The sequence below is a fragment of the Eumetopias jubatus genome, unplaced genomic scaffold (genome assembly GCF_037043125.1).
Source record: "Eumetopias jubatus isolate StellerSeaLion01/CBP00866 unplaced genomic scaffold, mEumJub1_p1.0 scaffold_4, whole genome shotgun sequence".
In the NCBI taxonomy this organism is placed as follows: Eukaryota; Metazoa; Chordata; class Mammalia; order Carnivora; family Otariidae; genus Eumetopias; species Eumetopias jubatus.
The window spans coordinates 140,615,742-140,624,219 of NW_028274810.1; the positions used below are offsets into that span (position 1 = coordinate 140,615,742).

The window sequence follows — 8,478 nt, forward strand, 5'->3', positions numbered from 1 at the left end:
GGCCGATTTTTTTTTTTTCCAGTGTGTTCTCCAGAGAAGGGCATGGAGACTTACTCCATTTGAAGAGTCACAGTTAATGTGGAGCCATTGCTGTATGTTAACTAGATTATTCAGGAGCCATTTTGTAGACCACTTAAAACTCCAATGTGCTTAATTGTACATTTGGACAGTTAACAGCATGGTCGTGTGTGTGTGTGTGTGTGTGTGTGTGTGTGTGCGTGCGCGCACGTGTGAGTCCCTTTTTGTGAGTTTCAAGGTTCTTTTTTCATTTAGCAAAAGCAAGTTCGGTTTTGTTTTTTCAACTCACCGTCATATGTGCTGCCAAAGAGGGGGTCCTTTCCCTTCTCTGCAGATATGATGCTCCCAAGGTTGAAAAAATTCAGGGAAAAAGTAGCAAAGCCAATCCAAACAAAAAGCCTAAACTTCCAGGTCATCCAGCCCCAGAAATGACATGAGATTGAATTTTTGCTTCTTAGTCATCCTGGGAATAGGTGGGTATGACACAAGCTATGACATTAAGAGGGAAGATACAATAATCAATAGACCTGTCACATGTCTTTCATCAGCCGTGATAGTCATGGGACCTGGGGAACAGTAAACAAAACTGTCAGTCTGACTACATCTCATTTCTAGATTTTGCCACTACGTCTTGTGAAGGCCTGGCCCCTCTTTGCCTCGATTACATACAAAGGAATCAACAATTCTTACAACCTCTCCTCCCCACCCATGTTCATGGTGCAAAAAGTTGATCATCTTCTCCTAACCGTCCATCAGAAAACATAAAGAATGCCAAATACTAGTCAGAAGTTGAGATTTACATAAATATATATGTATGTATTACATGTATATATATATTATGTACCTATGTATATATGTATGCGTTGTGTATATGTATAATGTGTATAATGTACACATATGTGTGTATTTGCATGTCTATAAATGTTTTCTCTGTGATTAGATTGTGGACTAAGAGAAGCCCCTGAATAGGCCTTTTATTCCTTCACACTATTCCTTTGCTTTTTCGCTTCACTCTCCTCCTCATTCTTTTTTTTTTTTTATATTTGACATTTTTATTTTAAGCTGGAAAAACAAAACAAACAAACAATAACAAAAAAACTTGAAACAGGCTTGTCAAATGATGTAAATTCATCCTTTCCAGGGAAGCAGAAGGTAGACCAGTGCAGGTTATCCTCAAGGCCACATACATCCTGCTTCACTGCTGCTTGCACTCTGCTGGGTTTTGATCCTTCTTTGAGTCATAGTCTGGATCATTTTCCTCATCTCCTTCTTCTTCCCCTTCCTCATCTGCTTCTTCACCTTCTTCATCATAATCATCATCATCATCTTCGATAGCTTCTCCAGTAAAGTATAACACTGATCTTGGGATTATACGCTCACGTAGAAAGTGACCAATTTCAAAGTCTGCAGCAAGGATAGCTTCAGCATCATCATCCAGATCTCCACTTTCAGGAACTTCAGGAGGGGCAAAAAAATTAAAGAAAGAGTCGTTGGAAACTGTTTTGGTCACAGTACGAACTGTCCCACGTCCCTTGTGTTTCTGTTTCTTCTTAATGGTTTTCAAAGTGACATTCTTTCCTTTTTTCCAATCTATCTGGCACCCTGTACAACCCATAATTTCTGGTCCATCGAAAGAAAAGGGATCAGAATCATCCGGTTCTGACCTCATCCTATATGTCTTTGTCAACACTTCATTTGTGAAATATTCATTGGGTTCAAAGTGAAAATCTAAGACAAAACTCATGGGCTGGCCAGCATCTGAGAACTTCACTTTAATATCTTTCAAGTGCTTCAAAATAGGTTCATCATGTTCCTGAACCATATCACTGAGCAAGTCAACGTTCTTAAAAACAGTCAACCAGAATTCAGGAATTCCCTTGGGGTCTTCTTTTTCTTCATCCTTTTTCTCATCTTCAATCTTGGCTTTTTCTTTCAGCTCCTCCGAAATTTCATCCTCCTCATCTGGTTTCCATTCACATTCTTCTTCCGTAGGTTTGTAAATTGCATTAATGATCTCAAATCGCTTATCAAATAGAGGCTGATAGAGAACAGCATACTTTCTTTCAAGATCATGAACTTCCTCATAGAATTTGGCTTCTATCTGTGCACATTTAACTTGAAGATTTTTGAGAGCATTCACTCGTCTTTTAACTACCCTAGGCAAGCTTTCAATGTATCCTGTTGGTGTTTCTACCAGACCATCAAGTCTTTCTTGAAGGGCTGCAAGAATCTGAGGATTTTGCATCATCTGAACAGTCAGCTGACGCGCTTTGATTTTTGTTTCTTCACCAGTTTCTTCTTCTTCTACTTCTTCAACATCATCCAAATCTTGATCAAGTTCAGACTGTTCTTTGTTGTCAAAGTCTGCCATGTTGTAAGAATTCCAAATATCGGTGGCTAGCACGGGGAGCCAGGCGGTCGGAGCTGCGCAGGCAGTGACTCAGGGCGGTGGCGGGAGGAGCAGGAGCTCTCCTCCTTATTCTTTCATTCTCTAAGCCTTAGTCATTCAGACTGACTAAACCAAAACAACGCCAGGATATGATTCTCTTCAGGGATTTAAACATGTGCTTCTTTCTAACTGGAATGACCTCCTTTCCACCCCCTGCCACCAACCTTTGCTTAATTATTTACTATTCTCTTCATCATTGCTTCATACTATTTCCTCAAGAAACTTCCTCTGTATCCCTCAGACTCTATTTGTTTTGGTCTATGAATTTCTTTTTACATGCTTTCCTCACATGTCTATTGAGCCTTAGGAATGAGACACTCAAAACTTTAGTAAGTTCGAGTACATGGTGGTGCTTTTCAACTGTAGGCTTTAATGCAGAGTGATCTAGCTGAACCATTTTATGGCCAATCCCAGTTGTCAGCATCCTTAAGTAATCTGTCTGGACTGATCAGGTTCCCCTGAGAAGATCCTTCCAGGCTCCTGCCTAACGTCTGGCTGCCAGCGTTCTGGAAACTGTACAGACCAAGGCTAATAGGAGTTTCAGCATTTAATACATAAATATTCACTCTGTCCTTCCATTTTCAATAAGCACCTGTATTTGTTTCCCATTGCTGGTCTAACAAATGACCACATACTTAGTGGTTTAACAGAATACGAATTGATTACCTTATAGTTCTAGTGTTCAGAATCTTAAAGGGTTCCACTGGAATAAAATCAAAGGGTCATCAGGGCTGCGTTTCTTTTTGGAGCCTCTAGGGAGAATCCATTTCCAAATCCGCCCTTTCCAGCTTCTAGAGACTACCCACACTCCTTGGCTCATGCCCTCTTCCTCCATATTCAAAGCCAACAACAGCAGTCAAGTCCTTCTCATACTGCTTACCTCTGATCCTTCCTCTTCTGCCTCCCTCTTCCCCTTACAAAGATACTGTGATTGCATTGGGTCTGCCCAACTCATCCAGGATAACCTCCCATCTCAAAGGCTGTTATTAGTACCCTTAATTCCCTTTTGCCAGGTAACCTAATATATTCATGGGTTCTGGGGTGTAGTCACCTTTGGTGGCCATTATTTTTGCCTACCATGTCATCTCAGTGCTCAGTTGTACCTAGGGTGTCAACAAGTCTAGGGACCCTTGGTTTCATCCTCTTCATAAACTAAATCTCCTATTTTCTCTGTGATAGGATGTAGAAGGGGGGTGCAATTAATGACTAGGAAGACTAGGGAATCTGTTTTGAGGGTCTAACTACAGTACTTCTTAAAGAGAATTTCTATGAATCCTCCTGTTTTTATCTCTACCTTCACTGCCCACCCTCCGTTTCCATAAATACCTAGTATATATACCAGACATACCAATTTCTGAGACTTTGGAAGATATGGAAGATACCAGTACCTTGGATTGCTTCTTGGCTTTCTGCCAGGTTAGGATTCAGCTTTCTCGGGTGTCTTTCAGTCAATTGTGACTCATAAGTTTTCTTTCCAGCTTCCAAAATTTCATTATTGTTCTCTTGCTTCTGTTCTCTTTGTCCTTGTGGGTTTATACCTTTGTGGTAGATTGATTTCATAAACACCTCTAATTTTTCTCCTCCTTCTGTTTGTGCTCCTTGGAATGCAAATTTGCAGCTCCTCCAATTAAGAGATGGAGCCAGTTTTCCCATCCCTTAAATCTAGACAGAACTTGTGACTTGCTTGGGCCAATAGAATGAAGCAGAAGTGACAATGTGTCAATTTTAAAGGTAGATCTTAGGAGACCTTACACATTTCCACTCACTTTCTTGGGGCCCCCTCCTTTTCCATATGAACAAACCCAATCTGGCCTGATGGAGAATGGTAGCCTGAGTCAGCCCAGTGGTCCCACTGGAGGCCCCAGAGATGGGAAAGCCCAGCCAAGATGAGCAAAGCTGAACTTGACTTGCAGCTGACTGAGGAAGCCCTACTGAGACCAGATAAATCAGCTTTTTGAGCCCAGGTTACAGTGCTGATCTCAGAATCATGAGCTAAACAAACGGTTGTTGTTTTAAGCTGCTACATTTTGTAGTATTTTCTTATGCTGCAAAAACTAACTCACATAGCCTTTTAAAAATCCATTTACTGTTATTAAGTGGGAATTTGGGGACTGAAACTTAGATGTGTATGTTCAATCCTCCATCTCTAGCTGGAACTCTTAATAGATTGCTTTCTCAATATGAGACCTGTTCAATGGGGAACCATAGAGCTATGCACAGATACCACAAACTTAGTTTTTAAATGTATCCATTTATTTTTTCATTCATTCTCTTGATTTTGAGAAAACAATAACTTCGTTCAAGACACAGCTGACAAAGTTTTTGGTGTAGGATGATGATTCCTGTTGGTCAAAGAAGCAGTCATCACGATGATACTGAACACTCCACGTGAAGCTTATGTTTATTCTTGATTCTTGCCAAGAGAAAACACTATATGGCTCTCCTTATCTTACCCTCCAGTCGCACTCTCTCATGGCATTCTTAAATAGGAAGTCCTTTAGGATCCTTAGTCACAGGTTAGTATAGAAAATAATTTTGAAATGTGACTAGTTAGCAACACATTAAAATCAGTTCTACTGACATTTTTTTTTTTTGCTAATTTTACATAAATGGCCCATTTAAAGTTGGGTATAAATAACACATCTAAAATGGAGTAAAGCTTTCTAAACTAGCAGTACATAGTCAACAGTCCCATGCTTCAAATCAAAATAGTAAGTATTAAGACCTAACATCCTAATTTATATTTCCTAATATGTACAGTGCCTTGTTTTGCTGGCATTCATTAATTGAATTTATTTTTATCAACTCTATCATCTGCACAGTTATTTATTTTTCTACTTTGATCATAAAAGAAATTACTTGAAATATTGTTGTGAGTCATTCAACAGAACAGGCCTTTCATATATTTGCTATGTCTTTGGCTTGGATTGTCAAACTAAAGCAGGATATAGCTCTAATCAATACAATAATTATTGTATCCCATCCTAATTATGAGGCTGAGAATATAATCATCATTACACAAAAACGTTTTAATAATTTTTCTCAGCATTTAGCTTTTGTTAACTCAGTTATAATTAAATGTGCATATTTTAGCCCTAAATTCATTGATAATAGCTGATTCACAGCCTTTGTGGGCAACATAAAGGATTTCCGAGAATGAGAGTAAAGAGATACAATCATCTTATGACTTTGGTTACTAGTGGACTTGGCATTTCTCTTGCATGCACCAATGATCATCACCATTTCCTAGATAAAACAAAGGGCCATTATCTTGGATGTAGCAACTTTACAGAACATATGAAAGATATCCAATATGGAAAACAGGGAAGAACCAAGTCCCAGCAAGAATACATGCTAAAAAGTGGTAAAGATAAGGTATGATAAGAGCCCAAAGAAGAAACTGATGAACAGTAATGAAAGCTAGTATTTTTTGAGAGCTTACCATTTTATATCTTCTCAACAATCCTGTGAGATAGTTACTGTTATCCTCATTTTATAGATAAGGTTAACTGAAAAACAAAGAGGTAACCAGCTCCCTCTGTTAGCTCTAAAAATGCCCTGAATGATATGAAGATGATTGCACTGGTGTGAGTGGATATGTATGTGAAATTATATCTTCTTTAAAAAATTCTTTGTCTTGGTGATTCTACTCAAATCTACTTTCTGGAGGCTGCTTTTCACCTTACACTTTTATCTGACTTTATTTTCATAAAATACCAATGGTAATGACCTATTTAACTAATTAGTGAAAGAGTGATATGTTTTCATGATTATTGCAGTAGTCATAATCCCTTTTATGTTGTACAGGTGTGTAATCAATGCACGTTTTAAATTCTATGGAGTGTGGTCCTCCTTCTAATTGCAGTAAATTGGGTGCACTAATCACTTTGAGTTGTTGGCCAACATATTTATAGATTTCTACCAGGTGTTCTACCAAAAGATAATTGCTTAACAGTACAGAGTGTTTCAACAGTGTTGATTGAAAAACAAATCCAATGGTAACTTCAAATGCTGGCTTCATAGTCCGTTCACTCTTTCATTCATTTACTCATTCCAAAGAAATACATTGAGCATCATGTCTGTGTCACTCATTGAACTAAATAGTGGGAAAATAAAAGGCCAAAAGACACTTCCTGCCTCCAAGAATCTCACAATTTAGTGAATATTATAATGAAACAAGCTATTTTATAGGCCATGAGAAAAAAAAAAGAGATATATAAAATTTTCCACAAGAGCCCAAAGGAGTGGATGACTAACTGCTTGGGAGTGATGAAGTTAGAGTCAAAAAGGAGATAATGACACTTGAGCTAAATCTAGAGGAATATGTAGGAATTCACCGGTTGTAGGGAATAGTGAAGGTCCTGGGAACAACAGCACGTTTCACATGACATCAGCACATTGACACATAAGGTGAACATGGGGGAAGGACCTGGAGATGAAGCTATGTCACTAGAATAGATTCAAATTGTGAATGATATTTTATTTTAAGGGAAAAACTTAAACTTTTATTCTTAATAACAGTAGAGAAGCACAAAAAAGTTTTAATTGGATAAAACACATATCACATTGTCTCCTAATTTTCCATGTATAAGTCTGTCTCCCCTGCTAGACTTGTCACAAGGGCCTTCATGTCATGGGTGCTGTATGAAGTTCAGTGAATCTTGGATTGGGTTAATAAATGGATGACTTTTTAAAAGATAACTTGGTCAACCATGCAAACCACATGGATTTGATTAGGGGTCAGCTGGAAGGCAAGAAGACCATTTGGAAAACTTGTATTTGTGCAGCTATGACATAATGAGAGACTGAGCAAAACCATGTCAATAAGAATCAAAATGGGAAACCATTTAAGCACTGTCGTGAAATGGGCCACCAAGCACTTCACCGATTGATCTTGTAAAATCCTGTGAATAAGTGTGAAGAAAATCTTCCGGCCTGGGATAATATAGTGCCAACTACCCAGCTTATGGAGGGGAAGCCACTTACCTGTTCTGCCACCACCTCCTTGGCTGCCCCATAATCTTGTTTGGAGCTGAGGCTGACAAACTCCTCATAAATTAAGTGATACACACAGGTCTTCCTTGAACTTGAAGCTTGTCCCTTGTCCTGACCCACATTTTTCATCAAACACTTAGGTATAATCACATCGCTTCGATATGAAGTCCATCTGAACTGTTGAAATTCAAACAATGTCTTTTCCTGGTCTGACAATGATGACTTCCAACATCAGCAAAATTCTGTAGCAGCAATAATATTAGGCCAAAAAAAACTTATAAGTAAGAGAAAGGCTGTGACAACACATGGAGAAAGTAGATGAGAAGCTACAGAGAGGTCTCGGTGCACATTTAAGTACAATGTTTTATAGCCAGAGCAGGAATCCCTGATGGCCCAAAGAACTAAGGAATAAATGAAACCATTGCAAGCAAAATGCTTAAAGAACGTAATAGACCATTATTAAAAACCATTACGAAGGGGAAACTGCCTTCTTACTACAATACTATTAGCACTATATATTTATAAAGATGAACAGCAATTGTTCTTTACCTGATTCTTGGAAGCACCTTTTAAAACAAAGGCAGTAGAAACATTTTTTTTAAGATTTTATTTCTTCACTTGAGACACAGAGATACAGAGAGAGAGAGAATGAGCAGAGAGAGAGGGAGAAGCGGGCTCCCTGCTGAGCCAAGAGCCTGATGCAGGGCTCGATCCCAGGACCCTGGGATCATGACCTGAGCTGAAGGCAGACGCTTAACCGTCTGAGCCACCCAGACACCCTGCAGTAGAAACATTTAAAAAAAAAAAAATTGATGCTATTTTCAATCTCTAGAGTTCTTCCTGTGGACCTGAATTTTTTTCAATTAAAACTTTTTTCCTCCCCAAACTCAAACTGGGAGTAGAAGCAACTATTTTTCCTCACCATCCTTAGCTCAAAGGGCCTTGAAATTATACCAATACCATCTATCTTGCCAATGACGGGATTTTCCTAAGTGTGAAAATACTCAAACATTAAG

At 38.7% G+C, this 8,478-nt stretch overlaps 1 pseudogene; it reads right to left on the bottom strand.

Annotated features, from left to right (window-relative positions):
- Window positions 1-1,072: 1,072 nt before the first annotated feature.
- On the bottom strand, window positions 1,073-2,479 carry LOC114216708 (nucleosome assembly protein 1-like 1 pseudogene; annotated as a pseudogene).
- Window positions 2,480-8,478: the final 5,999 nt, after the last annotated feature.